The sequence below is a fragment of the Triturus cristatus genome, chromosome 7 (genome assembly GCF_964204655.1).
Source record: "Triturus cristatus chromosome 7, aTriCri1.1, whole genome shotgun sequence".
In the NCBI taxonomy this organism is placed as follows: Eukaryota; Metazoa; Chordata; class Amphibia; order Caudata; family Salamandridae; genus Triturus; species Triturus cristatus.
In genome coordinates this window covers 684,336,346-684,361,121 of record NC_140590.1, presented here as the reverse complement: position 1 = coordinate 684,361,121, position 24,776 = coordinate 684,336,346, and positions in this window count along the sequence as shown.

The following is a 24,776-nucleotide window of genomic DNA, read 5'->3' as shown; positions in this document are numbered from 1 at the left end:
CAGGGGCTTGATAGCCAAAGCAAATAGTAGTGGGGATAGTGGGCACCCCTGCAAACTGTGTACTGCGGGGAAAGCATCCTGCCCGTTTTCACCCAGACTGTCCAGATAGTGTATAGTAGCTTGACTCATTTGACCTAGTCCTGCCCCAGACCCATCTGCAGCATAACTTTAAAGAGATAATCCCAGTGGACCGTGTTAAAGGCCTTCTCTAGGTCAACTGACATCAGTATTGCGGTGGAATTCTCTAGATCTACTGGATGATGCATTATATAACTGCCTAAGATTCTGAGAGGTGTTATGTGTGGGGATAAAGTCGCTCTGGTCTTCATGTATGAGGAGCTGCATGTATGAAAGCAGACTGAGGTCCAGGACCTTACTAAGGATCTTATAATCAGTGGTGAGCATCGAAAGGGGGTGGAACTCAGTGACCCCTGCTCCTTGGTTTTGGGGAGCAGAATAACCACAGCATCTCTAGTGCATTCAGGAAGCCTACCCTGTTCCCACACTCCTGTGTACATTTTTACTAGTCGTGCGGTCAACTTCCCCTCATATGTGGCATAAAATTCCGCCGGAAGGCCGTCTGACCCTGGCGTTTTACTCCTAGCCATGTCCTTAATTGCCTCTTTAATCTCCTGTTCTGTTATGGGTCCCCCCCAATCCATTGCGGTCTCCCTCTGGAAGGAAGCCAGGGTTACCGTTGACAGGAAAGTCAAAAGTGCTCCTTATGGAAGTGGTGGACAGGCAGCATATAGCTGCATATAGTAGTCATAGAATTCCTCGTGATGGCAGTAGGGGGACATAGGCACTGACCGTCACTCCGTTTCATGTGTGTGATTGGGGTTCCCCGTGTATCTGGCCTGGTAAGCCATGCTAGTAGCCGACCTGCCTTACCTTCTTATTCGTGTGCTCTAGCTATGTCTTGTTTGTAGTCGTGGCTACTCAGTCTCTCCAGTGTGGATTTATATTTTTCTCTTGTCTCCCATAGTTCCTCCATTGCTCCCTCCTGAGTGTCCAAGTTCCTGTCTACCATTTGAAGGTTGTCTTCAGGTACCTGGAGTTCCCTGTTTAGTGCTTTCCAGGCTCCAACTGACATACCAATGCAGAGGCTCCACATCACCACCATAAAGACCTCCCACTCCCAGAGGTCGGTGGTAGTAGTGCTCTGATTCTGTGTGAAATATTCTGCAATTGCCTCTGCCAGTATATCACGATAGTGTGCGTCCTCTAGGGAGGTGGGGTCCAGTCGCCATGTCGGAGCGGGTCGGCGCTCTCCTGTTAGTCTAAACCCCATAAGTACAGGACTATGATCAGACAGAGTATGTCCTAAATATTCCGAATGCGTGGCATGTTGAACAAGTCCCTGGGAGCATGCAAATCTATCTATCCTGGTGTGCAGGCTGTGGATTTGTGAGAAATAGGAAAACACTTGTTCCACAGCATGGTGCATCCTCCAAATGTCTATTAATTCCCAATGGTCTAGCCACTTCCTCAGCCCATGTGCTAACTTGCCTGCTCCTGTCCCTGCCAAGCGGGGTGTGGAGTTATTGAGCGACACATCCAGCACACAATTAAAATTGCCTCTTATCAGCCAATTATGAATCCGGAAAAGGGGTTTAAAAAGCAACTTGATCTTGATTTGGGGTATACAAGGAGCCCAACACGATTTCTTTCCCGGTTAGCCTACCTTGCACTAAGGCAAATCTACCTTCTTTGTCTACCAGTGTGCGAGTGTGCGAGAAATGTATCCCTGCTCTAATCCAAATCAGGGCCCTTCTAGCATAAGCCGAGTAGGAGGTGGCATAGAGTTGGCCCCTCCATCTACGTCTCAGTCTATCATTCTCAACTACTACCAGGTGTGTTTCTTGAAGCATAGCGATTTATACTCCCCGTCGGCAGAAGGATCTGTGTACATTATGTCTTTCGGTGATTGAGTCCAGTCCCCTGAAATTCCAGGACAAGAGTGTTAACGCTTGTCTATGTTCAGCCATAATACATTATAACGGAACTTTTGTGGGTTTTGCCCTCTCCGGACTCCCCTCCCCTGTCTCTCTCTGCCTTAATGTATCATGCAGCCCACACAGGAACACAAAAAAACTGAAAGAAAAAGAAAGGAAGAAAATAAAACAAGACATTAACAACAATGTAACAAATATACAGCCATAAACAGCCTGTAACTTTGAACGCCCTGGCCGAAGGGTAGCGCGGCAACAGCCAGCAGTCCAAACTTGTCATCATAACCATCTCCCAAGTGAATATATCTCAGAGGTAGCCTGTAAGAGCTACTCAGGGAGGTGGGGGACAAGTTGCATAAGCCAGCTTCGTGCGACAGCAGCCCAATGCTACATCAGTGTATTAATTTAACTAGTGGACTTTGAATTCTACAGACAACAACTTATAAATGGGGGAACCCTTTGGTACTCATCATTCACACAGAGATAGTGCATCCCACTTTTACCCAACCTTTCCCCCCAACCACACTTTTTCTCGATTTTACATATCAGAAGGATATCACAGCAGGTCGTCTGCTGTCTGTGGCTTGATGGTGGGGAGGTCTGCTTCATCTCCTGAGGACAAAGAGTCTGAGGGTATCGATTTCTGGTCAGAGGGCATGTCCCTTTTCTGACATCTTTCTGCGTTCTTGCCCAAGGTCTCCTATGGCCTGCTACCGCCTGCAGGGCCGCCAAACGTTCAATTTCTGTTTGTGAGGATGATGGGCCTCCCCGTGGACCCCCCTCGGTGTTCGTCTGAAGCGTCTTCACCTCTTTCTTCCAGGCATCAGCGGTCATGTGAGCGTAGTGAGAAGTCCCTTCCTTGTCCAGTAGTCCTCCAACCATTCCCATTCCCAGGTAGTTTCTCAGTCGTCGCAAAAATGGGCCATACAATCTAGGACGATTTGAGGTTTTCACAGGAACAATAAAGAGTATTGAATGTCATTGTCGCAGAGGGCCCTCTTAACTTCCAGGAAAGAGGCTCTCGTGGCCTGCACCTGCACTGTGAAGTCCGGAAAGATGGTGACTTTCCCATTTTCAATCATGTTGGGGCAGTCTGAGTGCGCTTTCCGGAGGATAGTATCTCGTTCTCTGTAGTGTAGCAACCGTGCTACAACCAGTCTAGGTGGTCTGCTGGGGGTTTCGCGGGCACCAGGTGAACCCTCTCCATGACGAAGAATGGGTAAAGTAGTCTGCTTGCCACCTCTGTGCTCAGCCACGTCTCCAGATAGCTCACCATGTCTCCTTTTTCAATTTTCTCTGGTAAACCCACCACCCTGATGTTGTTCCGTCTACTGCAGCCTTCGGCTTCCTCCGCTTTTTGTTCAAGGAACTGTACTGTGTTTTTCAATGCAGTTACTTGGTTAGTGAGAGTCGAGCACTCAGGTTTGCGTTCCCCAACTCAAGTTTCCACTTCCTTGACTCTATCTGCCAGCTTATGGTGTTCCGGATAGGGGGGGCCCAAGCCGACTGAAACTGTGCCGGTATCTTGCAGTAGGGTGTTTTTCATATATCCCTATGGCTGCTAAGATTTGGTCTAGTTGAAGGCTTCTAGGGTCTCCAGTTGGTCCTGATTTATCTTTGTCACACCAATGGGGGGGGCACCAAAATCATGTGGTGCCCCTGCTGATTTGAGTCGAGCTTTCCCCATCTTTGGCGTGTTACTTCAGATCTGTTGGGCCAGATCCAAGTCTCGGGCGTGACGTGCATCCTTCCCAGCAGTACCAGGTTTCTTAGGTCTTTGCTACTGACAGACGGTCTTGTTGCGCAGTCTCAGCTGTGCCTCAGTCACCCCTCTAACACAAACAATCAAAAAATTGCCAAGGACACCCTCACTTGGTACGTATGGGTCTGGCACTAGTTTTAGGCCATCAGGGCAACACGAGGACGGGTGGCATCAGAGTTCTAGGCAGGAAATTACGAACCTCGTCTTCTCCTACCACCTTAACCACTCTAAGGATAATCACAGGTTTGATGGCCTTGGAGAGGCGGACGTCACTATGACCTTTCAGGGTGTCAGGCCCGGCACCCCCTCAGTGTCCCTCTCCACTTTTGCGCCCCTCTTCCAAGAATTGCCATGCCTCCTTAAGACGCAGTTGTCTAGGGGGCTTCTCTGATGTGAGATAGCCTGCTGTAGACCTCGCATCTTTAACGGTGTGCCTTGAACCTTCTTCTTATTGTGAGCAGCTATCGCAGCAGAGGGGAGAGCTCCACACCTGCTACAGCTCGGTTTTCATCACTCCTCTCCGCAGCCGACCCCTGATGTTCACACCCCTTTTTCTGGTGTGCTCTCTACCATTGAGGACACTCCTCTTGCTGCCTTGACTTCAGCTCAGACAGCCTCATTCACTCTCGGGGGGGGGGGCACAGGTCCTTTCATTCCGCCCAGCGGGGACCCCTCTCGAGCCTCCGGTCCCGTTATTTTCCAGTGGACCTCCCCTGGTAGTCTCCGGCTGCAGAAGCTAGGCCCCTAACAGGGGGGCAGAATCAGGCCTTCACTCCTCTTGCCATTGCAGGTGTCGCTCCTCATTGCTCAGCCACCCCCCGGGACCAATCTGCGTAGTTCCTCAGCTTTCCACGCAGTTTTCCTCCTCTATACTCTGCACTGCCTGCGTTAGTGGTTACAGTCTCTCTAGGGTTTAGGCCCACAGGGTCGGTCTCCGCATACCTCTCTGCAGGGGCTCCTTTCAGTATTCTGGGCCTCTGCCGTCGCTCAATCTGCAGTCTCTGCTCGGCTTTCCTCGTGAAGCCCTCTTGGCAGATCCACGCCACTAATGTCAGGCCCCTGCCAGGCCCACCGCCCTCAGTCACCGGCGGGGATTCTTCTCTCCCCCAAGCGCCGCTGCCACTTTTCACTGGTCACACTCCACTGCTATCTGGGAAGGTCTCTTGGTATGCCATCACCTCTAGGGACAACCCATCTCAGATTTGCAACCACTCACTGCAGGTGGTTTTCCCAGGGTGCCCGCAGCTGTTTTCTATGATTGCCTTAGATCATTCCGTTGGATACGGGCTTCATCTAGCCCCACGGGGGCTTGCCTTACGTTGGGCGGCGCAAGGTGGCGCCAACATATTGTCGATATTGCCGGATTCAAGAGAAATGTTGGGCCTCATATGGAGCAGTTATAGAACGCGTCCATTGCGGTCGCCATCTTGGCCACGCCCTCCATCTAATTTAATTATATTTGGATAAAAGTGTTTGCGAACTGTAATTATCTGCTTTCCTAAAGCCTGGGCCTACCTTAATTCACTATTTACAGCTTTCTTCAGACAAACCTTGGCGATTTTGGTTAGAAAGCTGGTAGTTACAGGTTTCCTGTGTTGTGTGTTTGCACAGCATACTTTCTATGAAAATACCTGAGCAGAAATAACATTGACTCAGTGTCGCTAATGTTCTTCTTGCAAACCTTTATTACGATTGCATGTGAATGGGGAATGAAAGCTAAGGAGGAGACTGAGTTAATGGGGAATAACTTTTAAGGTGATAGAGAAAAGGAGTTTGATGGTTCCCATCAGCTTACGCCATGCATGCCCTCATTGGCATTGGAGTTCTGTAACGGATCAACATACATACATCTGCCAGCAGAGCAGGAAATGTGATTAGTGTAATAAAGGCTTGGAGTTGTGGGGATCTGTATTGCAAGTTAGAGAACCTGTAATGAAGGTTGAGAAGGTGACTGAGTTAATAGTGGAGGCGGTGGAGTGTGGGGGTATGTGCTTCCTGAGTAACGAAAGTGGCTGGTCAATGGATATCAATGTTGCCTTTGTGGAGAAAGCTGGGTAACCAGATATGCTCACTCTGGCAAAGAAAGTGGTTGGGTAACAATATCAAAAGAAGGGGCGAGATAGATGTTTTTAGGGTTAAAACCACTCAACTTCCAGTAATACATTGATACATAAGAATCAAAGGGGGGTGGAATCCCAAGAACGCCTTACTTAATTGGGACTCCCTTGAGGTTTGTTGGGAGACCCTCCGCCACCAGAGTTATCTGATGGCATGCTTCATCATTGGGTCATCACTCAGTCACTGAAAAGCAACAGAGTAGGCTCAACCTCCTGAAGGGAGGAGCACTTCTAAAGGAGATTTTGGTGGGATCTATAAAATGTGAAATATAATTACCTCGGATACCTCAATGAGATTTTAATGATTGTTTCTGGGAAAACTGGGTAAGGTCAAAAACATGACCTCCCAAGGGGAATCAATGCTGGTCAAGAAATTCTTAGAAAAAGTCACCCAGGAGACACAATGTATGCTCTCTAACTGGGATTGGCAGGCCATATTAGGACTAGGTAGTAAGGCCTTAAGAGCGGCAAATTTGAAAAGAATGGCCTTTCTGTCTTGATGGATGGCGTACCATACACCTAAAGCACTCCATAAAATATACCCGGAATTGGAGAATAGATGCTTTTGTTGCCAGGCAGAAGGTAAGGGAGATTGGCTACATATCTTTTTTACCTGTCCAAGGCTAGGGCAATTTTGGGAAAGGATCTTTTCGCTTTAAGCTGGGGGATGCAGAAAAGATTAGACACCGAGGCAGTCGTAGCACTCTTTGGTATTACTAGCCAAAGAGCAAACCTTGTAATGACAAGAGGTGAGGAGACATTTACAGAAATTGCCTCCCTCGTAGCACGTTCGTTGATACTCCAGAATCGGAGGTCCTTAAAAATACCTACTAATGTGGAATGGCTAAACAAAATGAAACGAACAACGAAATTTTAAGAAGCATATGCAAAGAGAGTGGGTGCCACTAAAAAATTCACTGCCACCTGGAAATACATGGAGAGGTTAGAGATCACTCTGGCAGAATAATCCCATAATGCATTTCGAAGTCTCTTTAGAATTAAAGGGGGAAAGAAGGAGAAAAAAGAAAAAAAAGGAAAAAAGGAGGGAAGAAGAAAGGGAAAAAAGAGAGAAAAAATGCACCTTAGGCCTATTAAGTCTTTTTTTTTTTTTTGGTTTTTTTAAATTGATCTGGTTGCACCTTTGCGAGTATACATTTAAGAATAACTGATGAGTGGGCTAGGAAGATAAAGGAACGTTTTTATTGGATGCACTTTAGCACTGCGCTTTAGTACTAAATAGGAATATTAAGCTGTGTATTTTATACGATTGTATTTAGTTGCACCACAGCTATGTATATCTCCTGAATATGTCATATTGCACCTTATAAATATCTGTTTATAAGTTTATTATATTTATAAGAACGAATATTGATCAAATTGTGTCTTAAATGCTCTGTTTTTATCTATGGCTTTTTTTAGGGTTCCTCTCACAAAAAATATTTAAAGAAACAAAAAAGTATAAAAACAGGAGGGGGTGTACTTAAGGGTGATAATTATCTTCTAAGTAAACATGGTCTACTTGTTTCTGACACCTCGGCCCACACCAGGTATCATGGCTTTTCTCTGGACCTATTAATGACAGAACCCTATACTTATTATATCAGTCGTCATACTATGAGATCTTTAACTGAGAACAATGCACCAAGCGAGTCTAATAACTCGAGCAAGAATAATAATTTACACAATTTTCGGGTACACAGGCCCAATACCTATAGGATGAAAGAAAGCATACAAAGTAAAAGGTTGTGGTCTTGATTCTCAGAAAAAATATTCTTTGGACCTAAACCATCTACTAGAGACTATAGAGAATAGCCAATGACCTCACAAATAGTGAATGCCATGATTTTTAAAACTTTTACTAAAGTGTTTTGGCATATGTATGAATACAAACAGACAAACATAACAAAAATGAAGTGCACACAGAAAATCTGTTCTCATAGTAGCCCACAAGCAAGTTGTCAAGCAATATCGGTACTGTGACACCGCATGTGAGCACTACCCATGCCAGACTAGGGGCTCTCATATAATGAAGGGCTTACTGGGGCCCGTTAGGGCAAGGAGGAAGGGGTTGGGTAATACATCAGGTAGTTCACATGTGGAGTGGTAGCTGGGAAGTCTTGGGTAGCAGTCTTAGGTATCCTTAGATGGTATAGGGTGGGAAAGCAGGATGTGCTGTCAGTGTGAGGGCCTTCTTATTGCTCTACATACTCCCTACTGCAGTGATCTCATGACCTCGGGATTTCCTCTAGTTTTTCAAAGACATGAGCTCAACACTAGGCTCTCCCCTATACAGGAATCATCTCTGGTATCCCAGTGTTATTTTCTTAGTTTTGGGAAAGGTTTCCTAGGCATAGGGGGATTGTCAGGGTGGAGAGGGTTTATTTTTGTCTTACATTTTTGTGTCACCAAATTTAAAAAAGGACCTAGGATCTAGTAGAAATACCTCTGATTGGAAAACAACATCTCGTAAAACAAGTCAAAGACACACTTTCATTAACAATTTGGCCATGCGCCTCACCATTCCAGAGACAAAAATTTAGCTGTAGTTTCCAAGTAGCTTTGAGAAAAGAATGAAGGATCAGATGTATGAAGGCATTTTGCATTTGCAAAAGGTCCAATTTGCAAAATTGGGCCATTTGCGACTGCAAAAGGCCTTTTGGTATGCAGCAAACCCAAAATGCAATTTGGTAACATTACTGAATCACAATTTGAGTTTGTGACTAAATATTGTATCGGTATTTTGAAGGAGCGTGTTTCGGGCAGCCAAATACTATTTTGGAATGGGATGTAATAATGTTTTTCAACCGAAATCTAGTCGCCAAACATTAATATTTTCTCTACTACACCCCTGTAGTAGTAACTAAAACACAAATGGGAAGGGGTTTCCAAGGGACCAGTTCTCCTTTGAGATGTTGACAAAAACATTTTAAGGAGTAGGAAGGAGTCCCATCGAACATTTCCTACTCTTAAAAATTGATGATCGACAACCCCACAGTCAGGACACCACAAGGCTAGGGCTAATAAGTGTAAAAAACACAATAGCCCTTTGCCACCTATGCGTCAAGGATCTGGAACAACAACCCTTTCTCCATCAGGACCACACTATGCTGCTCTAGTTTAGGTAAGAGTTAAAGATGCCCCTCTTAAAAAAAACACTACATCATGATGCAGCAACAGTACTCTTCTGCTACCAGACCCCAGCTACTTCTTTTATCACTCATTGACGATATGCTTGCCTTTGGCCATGTACAGATCTTTTCTTGGTTTGTACTATACAAATACCACATACACAAACACATTCATGCATACATAAAAACATGGCAAAAGGTATAGACCGGCCAGTGATTGTAAGTCCCACTTTTGCCTGTGTAAAAGTATTGATGGCACAATTACTGGACTCAAGAATGAACCCTCTGAAACTCTTTCTTAAGCTATGAAAATAGTCTTAGGATATTGGGTATAAAAGACAAGTTCCTGAGTAGTAGAAAAACTAGTATTGGACTAATGTCTTAGAAAAACTAGAGGAAAACCTAAGGTCATGTGTGTAGTGTTCATACTATCTATGGTCACGCTCTGGTTTAGAGTGTTATTGCTTTACCAGGGTTCTAGGTTCTATGGTGGGTTGTGGACCATTGGCGGTTGGGGACTGACTTGTGTGGTTGTACAAGCTGTCTTCTCTGTTGGAAATAAATCTACCTGGAATCCACCTAGAGCTTCACGTGTGCTTATTTCAATGTGATCACTGCAGAAGGGAGTGGGCAGGGCAGCAAGAAGAGTGGGTGAGCCTCCCGGTTTGACCCACTGGAAGTATTGTTTACAAATGGCTCGCACAAGAGTGGTTCCCGAAACAAGTAAGTGTGAGGGACCTATGTGCTCAAAACCACCCCTAAACTTGGTGGATGGGCATTACTTTTGAGATTACACAGCTGACGACGGCAATGCCTTCCTTGCCAAATTTTAAGTGCCATTCACAAAAATCGCTGATATTGTTTATGACTGTAGTACACCGTGTTCCTCTCTTAGAAATTGTAAAGAAAGGTCTAGCACTTCCTCAAACAGGAAAGGTCAGCAGTCTTAGGTCGCCACCTAGTAGTAGAAACAAAGTACTCCTGAAGGATCAAGATATAGCCTTCTATTAGTGTGGGGGGAGCATCAAGAGCAGCAGGCAAAATATTATTTTGCCTAAAGTGCGGAAAATTCTCCTGACTGTCCCTGCACACAGCCACGATGAAACTGACACAATTTATGTCCTAGAACTCTGTAAGTGACATCTGCATGAGGACCCCACGCTGCCCTTGTTCCTGTAAAGATTGAGCTGTTTTTTATTTCTTTGTCTTGCTTTCCTAATTTTACTTTGGACTGAGTCACATATTTCTCAAGTCGGAAAGAGAAAGTCGGAAAAGAACACACTTTTCCATCATGTCAATGGTTCATTTTCTCTGAAATGTAATATCCTCTCCTAGATACTCCAGGTATGGAACAGATTAGCTGTAACATGTCTGAAATGTTGATGTGGTCGACATTATATAGCACAAGCTCAGAAGAAATGCAAAAATTGCAGGCCCCGGTTAGTAACGTTAAACCGCTACTAGCAAACCATAGAAGTGTCCAGAGGGCTTCGGTCTCGGGCCAGTCTGAAATTGGTTTCACCCTGTTGCGCAGAATGATTTACAAGCTATTTTTTGGCCTCAAAATAATTGTTCTGTCAGTTCCAAATTTTTTGCCTACGGCATTTCTGTCCGACAGAGCAGTGCTGAACCGACACAAATCTACTCTATTATTTTACATGTAAAATGCACCGTCATCCCACGCAAAAATGTCTGGCCTGAAGCTTGAGTTACCGGGTACAGCAAGAAACACTGCCAGGCACGACCACGAGAAGTCTTGAAGAACTGGAAAAGGGGATAATAGGCAGAAATAAAATGAGTTAACTCGAACACCCTTCCAGTCTCAACAAAATAAAATTAGTGGATTTGTGGACAACACTTTGCTATGTGATGCGTGGGTGACATTCTTGAGGAAACTCACATGTGGTGCAGACCAACTATTAAGTGATCGAGAAACAAATGATGGGAAATTTTATGAACTTTTTCTGCGGCGACACCCGATGCCAACTTCAGTACAGACATGAGACATAAAGCACCCACCAGTCTCTGCCAGCTGTGTGCAACATCTGTTATTTAAGGCACGAGGCTACTTAGTTTTGGTATGCTCAGTGCTGACTCAGAACATCTCACGTTCTTGGGCAGGAGATGCTCATTCAGATACACCATGTAAATGATAAATTATATGAACAATATTTCTGACTAACCTTCAGTGGAGTGGAGTGGAGACCAGATCCAAGGATGCAGTTCATATGCAACTCAATAACCGAAACAGGGAAGAACAAGCAAAATTGGAGATGATTCCCCACTATCAGTCCAGAGGACGTCATGACATATTAAACAGGAGTGCCATACTGAAATTGGCCAGCACAATCAATGCCCTAAATCATCTGAGAACCCAACATATTGAAGGCATAGAGTTTAAACCCGAAAGAGAAGTCACGGTGGTCTCTTGGAGTAACCCAAAGATCGTCATGGAAGCATTGCTCCACAGGGACTGCTTTTTGAAATGGGGCATAGAAATAAGAACCACGGAGATAGAGCGGTACACAGGCCCCCTTTGTCCAAAACTAAAATCACTGCAAAACAACTTTACCGCTACTAGTGGGACACTTAGGGGAGCCATAGGGCCAGAGGAATATGCCCTGGAAAGCCTTCCAGATCTAAGTATTTGCCATTCTGCTGCCCCTGGAACTCCCAGTCATATGAGACAGGTCTCATTACCATCAATGTGGGGTGCGTTACACCCAAAAAGAGATGCCTGATTACGCCTACCCATGATTCCAAGAAACAGCCACTTAATGCTTTGCTCTTGGAATGTAAATGGACTTAGCAGCAAGGTGGGGGGCACTGATTTCACCACTTTCCTCCAAGGCTTTGACATTCTACTGTTACAGGAAACTTGGGCTGTGTCCCCAATTCCGATCATATGCTCCAAGGAGTACCATCAACAAGCGATTAAACACAAAAAATCAGGCAGAGCCTCCGGTGGCAACAAGAACAGACAGACTTAGGCTAAACCTGGGTTCAATGTGTCAAACTTTCTGTTCTGCAAGAATCATCAAAACCAAGCAAATTCCCAAAAGATAGATTCCTAATATGCAATGTGTATATTCATCCATCTCAGAAGCACAAAGCAGGAAAAATAGAGTCCCTAATATCCTTATTAAAATCGCTAAAATTCACCTTCCCCCAAGCTGGCACCATGTTATCACAAGATTTTAACATGTCTTTGCTCCAGACTGCCATGAATCATGCCGGACAATCCTCCAACCTAGCTGGAAACAGCATACCGCCTGTAATTGCTAATTACTCCAGAACAGACCACCAAGGTAAAACATGTATCGCAGCCCTAACAAATATAGGCATGCTTACTCTCAATGGCCGCTTCCCTCAAGACCAACCTGCAGCCATCACTAGAGCTTCACACCACACCACACCAATACCATTCTAGACTACACACTTGTAGATACTGAGCTGTTTCAGTCGATCGCTAGTTATCAAATCATACCAAGACTAGAAAGTGACTGCTTTCCCCAGCTAGTTGAACTCACAATCCATCCATTGTGCGCTCCACTAAATAATGACCTAATGGTCTTGCCTAGCGCACCTATTCTGAAAAGGCTCACCTGGAATAGAACAGACTGCATAATCACGCTTACTACACACACGCTAGATAACCAGCTCTGAACCCCGTGGCAAATATGGGAGAATATAAAAATGACACTCATCTCCAATTTCGCAGCCAATTATTCACACGACCCAAACAGTTCAAGAAAAGACGCACTTTGGTTTACCATATCGCTCCTATGTGAAAAAAGAATACGAAACAGGGAGATTAGAAAACTCCGGAAAAATAAGTCTAAGCATAGCCCACACATGAATCAGCAAATTAACATATTAAGATACCAGTACAAGGCCCCGGTGCCGACGCCACCCCTGGCGTCCATCTTTGGTGATTTGGCGAGCCTGACACTCTTCAGTGGTCCACTGAGGCCCCCGCGGAGTACGATTGACGCGTGGTGGCGAGGACTGGCTGCGCCCTGGGCCCATCTCCTCCATCTTCTTTCCTTGCCTTCCTGCTGACCGGATTACCCTAGGTGAGCCGCCGCCCCGTCTCCGTCCTGTCTGGAGGTCACCATGGTCCGAGACAAGATACCCAAGACCCTGGCTACCCAAACCAGGATTGATCAGTTCACCACCACTGACACTGGGGCTGCTGGTGGTCTTGCTGGCGCGGGGGCCCCTGCCGCGCCCGATCTCTCCGTGATTCTTCAGGCGATCCAGACGTCGCAGTCCTCGGTCAAGGGCAAGATTGCGGAGGTCCGCGTAGACATAACACTAATCCGACAGGACCTCCGCAAAGCCAACACCCGGATTAAGGAAGCGGAGTCCCGAGTGTCTGCCGTGGAGGACGACGTTCAACAACTCAAGGCCCAGGTGAACCGGCTCCAATCCCACACCCAAGAGCTCCACCGGCGGGCTGAGAATGCGGAAAATCGCGCCCGCCGCAACAATCTTCACCTGGTTGGATTTTCTGAAGGCGTGGAGCAGGGTCGGGCAGCGGATTTTGTAGAACGTTGGATTCGCTCCTGGATGCCCGAGGGCGCGCTCTCCCCCTGGTTCACGATTGAGAGGGCGCACAGGTCGCTTGCCCCCGGCCGCAGCCGGGTGCCCGTCCGATACCAATTATCCTGCGAATCCTCAACTACCGGGACAGAGATGCTATCCTGGCCGAATCCCGGAAGAAACAGCTGCTCAAACATGAGAACCTGACGATAATGGTCTTCCCTGATTACACCCAGGAGGTCCAATCTCAACGTCGCTTCTTTGCTGAGGTCAAGCAGAAGCTGCGCTCGCTTAACATTCAATACAGGCTCCTCTTCCCAGCACGGCTGCGTGTGGTCTTTCAGGACAAATCCATCTTCTTTGAGACTCCGGAGGAGGCGTTGACCTGGGCGACAGAGGAGCGCCCGCTGCAGATGCCTGCCCAGGACCGCGTGCAGCCTGCTGCCACTTAAGGCGTGTGGCAGGACGTGCCTGTGCCCCGCCCGCGCCGCAGACGCTCAGGGAGGCGCAGGGGCCGGCAGCGTACGCGCTCTGCCTCTCCGACGGGCCCCTCACAGGGCCATGCGCCTGGGCCTTCCAGGGGGACCTCTCCAGCTGTGCGGCACTCTGGCTCCTTAGGCCACTCCGACCCCAGTTCAGCTACGCCTCGCCCGTCCTTGATTGATCTTCCAGATACTGATCTCTCCCGCAGCCCGACTCTTCTCACCGGGTCGGCCTGACCACATCGCAGCGATGTTCGCCTCTCATTCGATGTTTGGGTTCCTGATTGGGGTCGTCCGAGACCAGTGGCTGAGTCCGAGACTAATATCCCATTTGGTCACTAACTGTTCACCGATGGTATAAGACAAGAACATCCTAATATGAGAAGGGGTCCTCTACGACTTGCCCTGTTTCCAAGCGTTTTAGCTTGGTGTTTCAGTCTTCTGTTACTGTTCGGGCGACAGATGCTTCCGTTCCTGAAGTGTGGGGTGGAGGGTTTGGGGGATGGGAGGGGTTGGAGCCTCTGCTCCTGTTTGTTTTGCTTTTCAATGTTATTGTCTTTTGCACCACCTTTGATCCACTACATTTGGGGGAACACATCCCATACACTGCTACGCTACTCTATCCACGGGCTCTGGGAGCTACCGCGCGTCTCTTATCCCAGCTAAGCTGCCTCGCGACCCAACTCCCCCTATGGCCTCTTCCTCCTTGGCGATTCTAACGCGCTCTCATCGCTCCGCCTAATGTCCTGGAATGTTAACGGCCTACTGGACAAAATCCAATGCGCAGCCGTCCTGCGATACGCCCAGCACCTGGCGATAGACATACTCATGCTCCAGGAAACCCATCTACTAGGCCAACGCTGTCCTTTCCTTGCCCGCCATAGCTATGGCGCTGTCTGGCATTCTGGTTTTTGTAGGGGGTCCAGAGGGGTGCAATTCTGGCGCGTCGCACTATTCCCCTAGTGGCACGTAATGTGACACACGACCCTCAGGGCTGCTTTATTCTTTTAGAAGGGACCCTTGGGGATCATCCGCTAAACTTGCTGTCTGTCTATTCCCCTCCTGCTGGCCCCTACGGTCCGTGGACTTACCCCGCTGATCGTCGCTTTACCTCTTGGACTGACCGTGGTGGGGGGCGACTTTAACGCCATTATGGACCCTGTCCTCGACATTGCGTCCCCTCCCTCTACTCCCAGTACTGTCCAGTCCGGTCTTCTCTCCTCATGGGCAGCCAGCCTGGGGCTCGGAGATGCGTGGAGACTGTGGCACCCGACTGCTAGGCAATACACCCACACTTCTGCCTCTCACCACACCCATGCGCACCTAGACTATGCTTAGCTGCCGGTTCAGGACTGCCGATCGCTCCAGGCCATATCTATCCTCCTGAGGGGCCTATCTGACCATTCCACAGTGCTACTTCCCCCAGCCTCCCGACCGCTCTGGCGACTCAACGCCTGGTTCCTCCAGGACGAGGAGTTCAAGGACAGCATTGGTGCTGAACTTGCTACCTACTTTACCATTAATCAGGACTCGATGTCCTCTCGCACCCTTTGGGAGGCTTGTAAGGCCACTATTAGGGGTTTCGCCAGGGGCCATTTGAAACTCACTCATGCGTGATGTGACTCCCAGCTCACACGACTGGAGGGACAGGCTGCCCTGATTGAGGCGCTGAACCCTGACGATAGATCTGATGCCCAGGAGCGGAGACTGGCGTTCCTATGAGACGAGATAAGGCAGACTTCTCTGGAAGCTGCCAAGCTCCTTTGGCGTTCGTCCGTGATCCCCGGAGTGTACAGCTGGGGAGACAAAAATTAGAAGCTCATCCACTGCCTCGCCACCTACCCTATGGCTAACCGTATCATACCTGAGATGAAAGAAGCAGATGGAACGCTCCACCGTGCCCTGGTAGCGGTTGCCCAATGCTTTGCCTCCCACTACGCTACCCTTTATTCGGTGTGTCTGCCTGGTCTCTCTCTCCTTGACCTCCTCCAACAGGAGGAGTTCTCTCTCCCACATCTTAGCGACTCGGACGCGGCCGCGTTGGACCTTCCACTCACACCTGCGGAGGTGGCAGATGCCATTTTGCGCCTGGTGGCTGGTAGGACTCCCGGGCCGGATGGACTCCCCCAGGAGTTTTATTCGTCCTATCGCGATACCCTACTTCCACCTCTCCTGGTGATGTACAAGGAAGCGGCGGAGTGTGGCTCATTCCGGCCAGAGACAGATCTCACTACCATCGTAGTGATCTCTAAGTCCCAGCCCCCCTCGCAGCGCTGCTCGGACTATCGTCCCATTTCACTCATCAATACGGAACTCAAGATCTTCGCTTCCGTATTGGCCAATCGCATACGGCTGCCTTTAGCCCAGCTTGTCCACCCTGACCAATGCGGTTCATTACTCGCCGAGGGACTAGACACTGTCTCCGACGCCTTCATCTCGCCCTCGAGAACCGACACCTGCTTACTCCATAACTGTCCCTTCTCCTTATTGATTTTGAGAAGGCTTTTGACTCCGTTGACTGGAGCTACTTGGATGCGGTGTTGGAACAGATGGGCTTTGGCACTCCTTTCCGTAACTTGGTGAGACTACTCTATCACCGTCCTCGGGCACAGGTCCTCGTCAACGACGCTCTATCCTGCTCCATCCCCATTGGACGGGGTACGAGGCAGGGATGCCCCTTCTCCCCGATCCTCTTTGCCCTGGCAATGGAGCCGTTTGCTTGCCTTGTCTGCAGGGACCATTCCTTGACTGGCTGGAGGTGGAGCGGAGGATAAAATTGCGCTATACACGGATGATGTGTTGCTGTTCCTGGCGGACCCAGCCCTGTCGGGACCTCGCTGCCTTCGGGCACTGGCTATTTTTGAACGAGCTTCCGGCCTGTGGCTCAACCCGGCCAAGTCCGTCCTTGTCCCCTTACACTTATCACGCGAGTGCTTTGACTGGCAGTCGTCGCTTCCTCTTCGACGGCTGTCTTTCAAGTACTTGGGGATCTGGGTTTCCCTCCTCCCTGACCTCGCATGGGAGCTCAATGTCACCCCGCTGGTTAAGCGGGTCCGCGCCAACCTCCTTAAATGGCGCACGCTGCCTCTAAACCCTCTGGGCAGGATTGCCCTGTACAAAATGATGATCTTGCCCCGTTTTTTGTACATGCTCCAGAACACTCACCTCTCCTTCGCCAGATCTTGGTTCTGGGATATGGACGGCATGGCCATCAAATTCTTTTGGGGGGGATGAAGGTCCAGGCTGGCCCTGGCCCAATGCCGAATCCCACCGTTTGACGGAGGCCTCGGAATGACGAACCTCTACCTCTACTATTTAGCGACTCGTTTCCTCACGATTCATGACTGGTTTAATGGCGGCTGGTCTGACCCGGCGTATCACTTGGAGCTGCACATTTTGGGCTTCTCCTCTATCCAGGGGATGCTTTATGGGACCGCAGTTCCCCGAGCTCTTTCCGAGGTCATGCACGGTGTATTCCTGGCTTGGCATGCATCACTTCGTCATACTCAATGGGCAGACAGGCTGACTTGCTACACTTCCTTGTGGTGTGGCACTAGGCTTCGTGAAGTCGCCTCCCTGTCGGGGTTCCGGCAGTGGTATTTCATCGGGGTAACCTTGCTGGGTGACGTCTGGAGCGGTACCCACATCCTATCCTTTCAGGACTTACAGGCCAGACACTCCCTCCATCCCTCTCAATTCTTTCGGTACTTGCAACTGCACCACGCCCTTCACTCCCACATTACAGACGGCACGTCCCTGCCCAAATATAGCTTGCCCGAGGCGCAGGTTCTGACCGGGGACTTGGGGAGGGGCGGAGTCTCTCGGATCTACCACTCACTCACCAACAACACCCCTAATTCCCTTTCCCTACTCCGCGAGAAGTGGGAGGGCTGGCATGGGTCTCTGGAGGATGGGGACTGGAGGGACATCCTGATGGCCCCTTGGACAATTGCGCTATCGGCGAGGCTCTGCCTGGTCCAAGTCTATTTTCTGCACGCCGCCTACCTTACACCCCTGCGTCTCCACCGCACTGGGCTTCGGCCTGACGTCCACTGCCCCCGCTGTGCCCACCCCAAGCTGATTTCTACCATATGGTTTGGTCGTGTTCTGCGATTCAGAGATATTGAGAATTTTTAACACAAGATCTGACAGGGGTCCTGGGCTGGGAGGTGCCTCTTGATCCCATACATGTTCTGCTGGGCGTCACCGATGGATTGGACAGCTCCAGGGCTGAGAAGCTCTTCCTTAACACAGCATTGGTGGTCGCCAAGAGAGACATTGCTGCGCATTGGCTGGACACTGCTCCTCCCACTCTAGGGCGCTGGCGCCGGGGGGTGGATTGGTGCGCTGCACAGGAGCGGCCTCTATATGTAGCCAGGGGGTGTCCTTAGAAATTTCGCCGCATGTGGGGCAAATGGGTCGGGTTACTCGATGACTGAGATGGAATGGTCTGCTTTCCAGGTACAAGTGGATATGCTCTTATTGATTTCTTTATGTAGCCTTGATGTCACTGCGATGTGTTTTTCTCTCCATTCTGATATTGTACATGTAGCTCTGAATGATGCTGTTTGCTGTTACATCCAAAACTCAATAAAATTGGTTGTAAAAAAAAAGATACCAGTACAAAAGAGCAATCCAGTCAGCTAAAAAAAACACACCAGTCAAACATCTAGACAAAGCTCCTGCACAGGAGCAAAACAAACAATAACTACCAGTTCTGGGCAGAAATCAATCTCGTAGCCAGCGGCAACTTCCGCCATCATAATGCAAACATCTCCAAGGCAGATTGAAAAGAATGCTTGAAAACAATTGATGTAAAAGCCAAATCTTGAATATTACCAAGTTTTAAACCCCCCCCAAAAACGCTGCTTGAAAATCAAGTGAGAGGACAATGGTTGGATGAACTCCAAGTCCGGAAACTCTAAAAAGACTGAGAGAAGACGGGGCCCTGGGCCCTAATGGCCTTCCAATTGCACTATTTAAGTTCGACCACTCTTTCTGGGCCTCGTACCTTAGCCCATTGTTCAATCATGTGTTTATAACCAACTGCATACCTGCATCTTGGGAAGGTAGTATCCTCCACCCAATCTTCAAAGCAGGCAGCAGATCAAACCCTTTGAACTATTAATTGATCGCATTCATTGATGTTGAAGCAAAGTTGCTTGCCTCCAACCTCCTCTTAGACCTCGAGGCATGGGTCACGACTAGGAACATTATTCCACCTACACAAACGGGCTTTTGACCTGGCACATGTACAATGATCAATCTTCTGGCCACGAACCTCCTCATAGAAAAATCCTTTCACAATTCCAACAAATTGTACACATGTTTTGTGGTCCTAAAAGCAGCTTCGACATGGTCCAGAGAGAGCGTTTATGGTCTAAGATGGACAAATAGGGCGCTCCACCAAAGCTACTCAGGCCATAGTCACATTATACTCTGAAACATGGGTTTGAGTTAAACTAGGCACAGGTGACAGAACAACAGGGAAGATACCTACTCACACAGGTCTAAAGCAAGGATGCGTGCTTGCCCCCAGTCTAATTGACATCTTTACGGCAGACCTCGAGGCATGGCTGTCGGACGTTCAAAGCGATTCACCCAAGCTAGCAAAACACCCAGTGAGGTGCTTACGATACGCAGACGACATAGTCCTATGTAGCCAGACTCCAATTGGCCACCCGCTCCTGACTAGGACTGCAATTAAACTATAATAACACAAAGTTGATTTGTTTTTTGGGCAAAAGCGCACCCCCACAATATAAAATTCAAGTGGACTGCTTCAGGGAATAAAATAGAGCTGGCTGGTTCATATAAATACCTAGGGGTGGTTCTGGACTCCAAATTGAACTTGAAAGACCATTTAGTTCAACGTCGGGCCCAGGCGAGCAAACTGCGCTTTGCATTCAAAACACTACAAAAAAAGCTGGGTTGCCCATCCCAAAACCATCTGTTATCATTAATAACAGCCAAGTTTTTCCCCACACTCACCTATGGTTCAGAACTGTTAAAGGGAAAGGACGCAAGTATTCTGAACCAACAACAGTCTGCCCTTTACAAAAGCATTTTCCGTCTCCCGCACTTCACCTCTCAGTCTTAGGTCCGATTAGAATTCGGGTTATTCCATCAACCCCCAGTTAGGATGGCTGCACTTACAAAAATTGTGCTGGAGACTGAGAGTGGCAAAACCAGATTCATTTGGCCACATTATGCTGGATAGAAATAAAGAACCAGACTAAAACCAAGAACGACTGGCCAATGGTGCTTCAGCTGGCGTTAACTACCCTCAAGCTGAATGAAGTGTGGAGCTTAAACACCAGCTTTCCCGAATTTAAAAAAATCATCAATAAAGCAGCCAAACTATAAGCTAGGTCACTCGATAAACCTATGACAGTGCAGGAAAAAACGGATGAATGGTCTTGCAATCGTGTGCAAACTGGGGCCCGCAACCTTACCTTACAAGCCACATATCTTCATCAATACAGCACCTCCTCCTCCTCATCCGCTTGGGAGCCTTTACCACAAAAGACCAGGTTCCACCCTGGAAACAAACCTGGCCGAACCCCCACTGGCCACTCTGAAGAGACAGTATTACACTTTCTGTGGATTTGCCCTGCAGTCATCCAGTTGAGACAACAATTACTACTACCAGCCCTTTGGTCTTTTCAGATGGTCTCTTCAGGGTGAGTCCTAAGACCTCGGTCCCAGCACCTCACTCTCCCCAGCAGCTCCGTGGTGCTCTGCTTCACCTTGAAGCCAGCCAGCACCTCCACGCAGGGTTCGAGGCCACCCTCGATCCCGTTTTCTCGTATAAGTGGTTTTTTGTTTTTACGGCATTTTCTGCTCTAAGTGTTCTCTTCTCGCTGTTAACAGTCTATCTCAGCAAAGACATGGAATACCCTCCCCGTCCATCTACGTAAGACCCGGGACCTGCTGACCTTTTAGAGACGCCTCAAGACCTGGCTGTTCGACCAGTAGCTGCCCCCCTCTACACCCCGCCCTCAACGCCTTGAGACCCTCACGGGTAAGTAGCACGCTCTACAAATGTTTGGATTGATTGATTCAGATAAGATCTTGCCGACCCACTGTGATGACACTCCTGAACAGTTAGTCACTCCAGCTCTCTTGCAGGGCAGCAACGTTCCTCAAACAAGTTAACAAACACAGCCGCGGCCCGTGGAGGAATTTCCGTGGGGCGGAAAGGCGGGGTGAGGGAGGGGCAGCGTGGGGGGTACTAAACACCAGAATATGGATAATTGCAGGTATGTAAACAATTAAATAAATAAAATGAATTTCGTAGCGCGCCCTTCATCGCAACTGAACAAACAGCTACAAATGCAGAGGGGGACCTGTCTCTTTAGTTGCACCACCCAAATACCTTAAAGGGTCCACCGCAGAAACTGATTAAGTGGCCTATCCAGTGCAGAGCTACCACGTAGCCTTGCCCAGCCCCAGGGAAACCTTCCAGTCTGAGCTTGGCTTAAAAGTGAGACCATCACGGCAAGCCAAACCATCACGCATCCCACCTTACATGTATCCCCCCAAACTAGACAAGACAAGACATCACACGCCAGTCATGAATGGCAGCCTCTAAGAGTGCTCGGTGTGTCTTGTTTCAGCTCAATGATATACTAGTTTCGCTATTAATGATCCCAAATCTTGGGCTGTGTATTTTACCATCTTACTTAATGCTCTCCTCAAGGGGCTACCCATCCCTGAGTCATGGAAAGGAGCGGAGGTAATACCAATATTTAAGAAGGGCTCCAGGGAGGACCCTGCCAACTACCGCCCAATAAGTCTAATTGACGTTAGTCAGAAGGTGGTTGGCAGGGTTCTGTTGGAGCGTATTCTATCTTGGGCTACTGAGAACAGCGTCTTGTCACACTACCAGGCTGGGTTCAGACCGAATACGAGCACGATTGACCAGGTCTTTAGGCTGCTATTGTTACACTGGAAGGTTGTCTCGATTGGTAGGGGCAGCCTCCATCTAGCCTTCATAGATCTGAAGTCCGCCTTCGACCTGGTCCCTCGTGATCGTCTTTGGTCTGTTCTCCAGGAAATGGGTGTTCCGTCTCCTGTCCTCGACCTTCTGGTCCGGCTCCACGAGGGCAACTTCGCAAGGGTGAGGTGGGGAACTCAGGCCCAGAGAACTGAAAAGATTCCAGTTAACAGAGGAGTCCGCCAGGGTTGTGTATTGGCGCCCACACTCTTTTCACTGTTCGTGAACGGAGTGGTGAAATTTTTGCTAGATGTTCCAGCTGACGCTCCCACACTGGCGGGCGAAAAAGTCCCCACTCTCCTTTTTGTGGACGACACCCTGCTGGTCTCTAAGACACCAGCAGGGTTACAGAAGCTCCTAGACAGATTTCATTTGTTTTGTTCACTGAGAGGTTTGGCTATCAATACATCAAAGACTAAGCTTCTTTCCTTCAAATCACATAAATCACCCAGCGTACCCATTTTGTCCGATGGAATCCTCCTAGAATATGTCAAATTATTTGACTATCTAGGAATCAGAATCTCCGACACCTTAAGCTGGAGACCCCATATTAATAAGATGCTGCTTAACTACAAAAGAGCCACGGGAGTAATCACAAAAGAACATCGCTCTTCGACGAGCAAGCCAATTACTCCCGCACTAGTGATCTACCAGGCTAAAGCAGTTGGCTCGGCCCTATATGGAGCCGAATTATGGGGTTATGACAATTTTGAAGAAATCACCTTGTCCGAGAACAAATTTCTGAGAGATTTAGTCTCCATGCCAAGGGGTACCCCTCTGAAACCACTCCTTAGTGACTTGGGCAGGCGCTCGAACAAAGACATCACAAGGCTACGTCCTTTGCTATTTTGGGCCCGCCTATGGCGCACCCCTGAGCTAGCCAAATATACTGGGCCTGAGAGAAATCATGAACACTTCAGGCTCCCACAAAATAAGCTGGCTCCGCAACATTAAAAAACTCCCTTAATCAGCTCGGACTAAATGATGCCTGGGAGCATGGAGCTCCCGTGAGCAAGGTGGATCTTAAAAGAGCATACTGGGCTTGGATTGACAATCAGGATCTCAGTAATCCCAATGTAGGCAGGATAACTGAAGCTTTTTATACTCACAAACAGTCTGTTAGCTTTAAGCCTTATTTTGAGTTGGTACAAAAACCAAGGGACAGATCATTGTATCTCCAGTTCAGACTCGAGATTCTTCCAACTCGTGAGTTTACCAGCAAATGGAAGCCTCCCTACCAGACCCCCGATACTTGTCTGTTCTGCGTAGAGAAAGTTGAAAGCACAGCGCACATTATGTTCGAATGCCCAGCGTACAGAAACCCAAGAAGAAGATGGTTAGGCCCCGCTTGCCGTCTCCTGGGCATCTCAAACTATCGTGTCGCTCTACGCATTTTACGATCGGACACAAGCTTGGTGCAAGTCTGTGCTGTAAAACACACAAGATGATGGACGGAATTTGCACAATGGCAAAACATTCACCCCCAGTCACAGATCTGGGTTTAATCCATCGTTATTTTGCTCACCACGCCACCCCAGTTCAGACATGGCCATATGCAAATCAGTCTTGACCCTGTGCCTCATGGGAACAGTCCAGCCCGAACTGCCAAGCCATGTCTTCCCTGGACCGGAATCAAGCATCCTAGGACCGGATTCTGGCTATCAGCCGTCATCAGCAAGGATAGCTTGACTCCAGTGGCGTAGTGAGCACGGGACCCACGTCTGGGCATACCCTTCCCACATAGGGTGAACAGCAAAACACACAAGATGATGGACGGAATGTTGCACAATGGCAAAACATTCACCCCCAGTCACAGATCTGGGTTTAATCCATCGTTATTTTGCTCACCACGCCACCCCAGTTCAGACATGGCCATATGCAAATCAGTCTTGACCCTGTGCCTCATGGGAACAGTCCAGCCCGAACTGCCAAGCCATGTCTTCCCTGGACCGGAATCAAGCATCCTAGGACCGGTTTCTGGCTATCAGCCATCATCAGCCAGGATAGCTTGACTCCAGTGGCATAGTGAGCACGGGACCCACGTCTGGGCATACCCTTCCCACATAGGGTGAACAGCAAAACACACAAGATGATGGACGGAATGTTGCACAATGGCAAAACATTCACCCCCAGTCACAGATCTGGGTTTAATCCATCGTTATTTTGCTCACCACGCCACCCCAGTTCAGACATGGCCATATGCAAATCAGTCTTGACCCTGTGCCTCATGGGAACAGTCCAGCCCGAACTGCCAAGCCATGTCTTCCCTGGACCGGAATCAAGCCCCCTAGGACCGGTTTCTGGCTATCAGCCGTCATCAGCCAGGATAGCTTGACTCCAGTGGCGTAGTGAGCACGGGACCCACGTCTGGGCATACCCTTCCCACATAGGGTGAACAGCAAAACACACAAGATGATGGACAGAATGTTGCACAATGGCAAAACATTCACCCCCAGTCACAGATCTGGGTTTAATCCATCGTTATTTTGCTCACCACGCCACCCCAGTTCAGACATGGCCATATGCAAATCAGTCTTGACCCTGTGCCTCATGGGAACAGTCCAGCCCGAACTGCCAAGCCATGTCTTCCCTGGACCGGAATCAAGCATCCTAGGACCGGTTTCTGGCTATCAGCCGTCATCAGCCAGGATAGCTTGACTCCAGTGGCGTAGTGAGCACGGGACCCACGTCTGGGCATACCCTTCCCACATAGGGTGAACAGCAAAACACACAAGATGATGGACGGAATGTTGCACAATGGCAAAACATTCACCCCCAGTCACAGATCTGG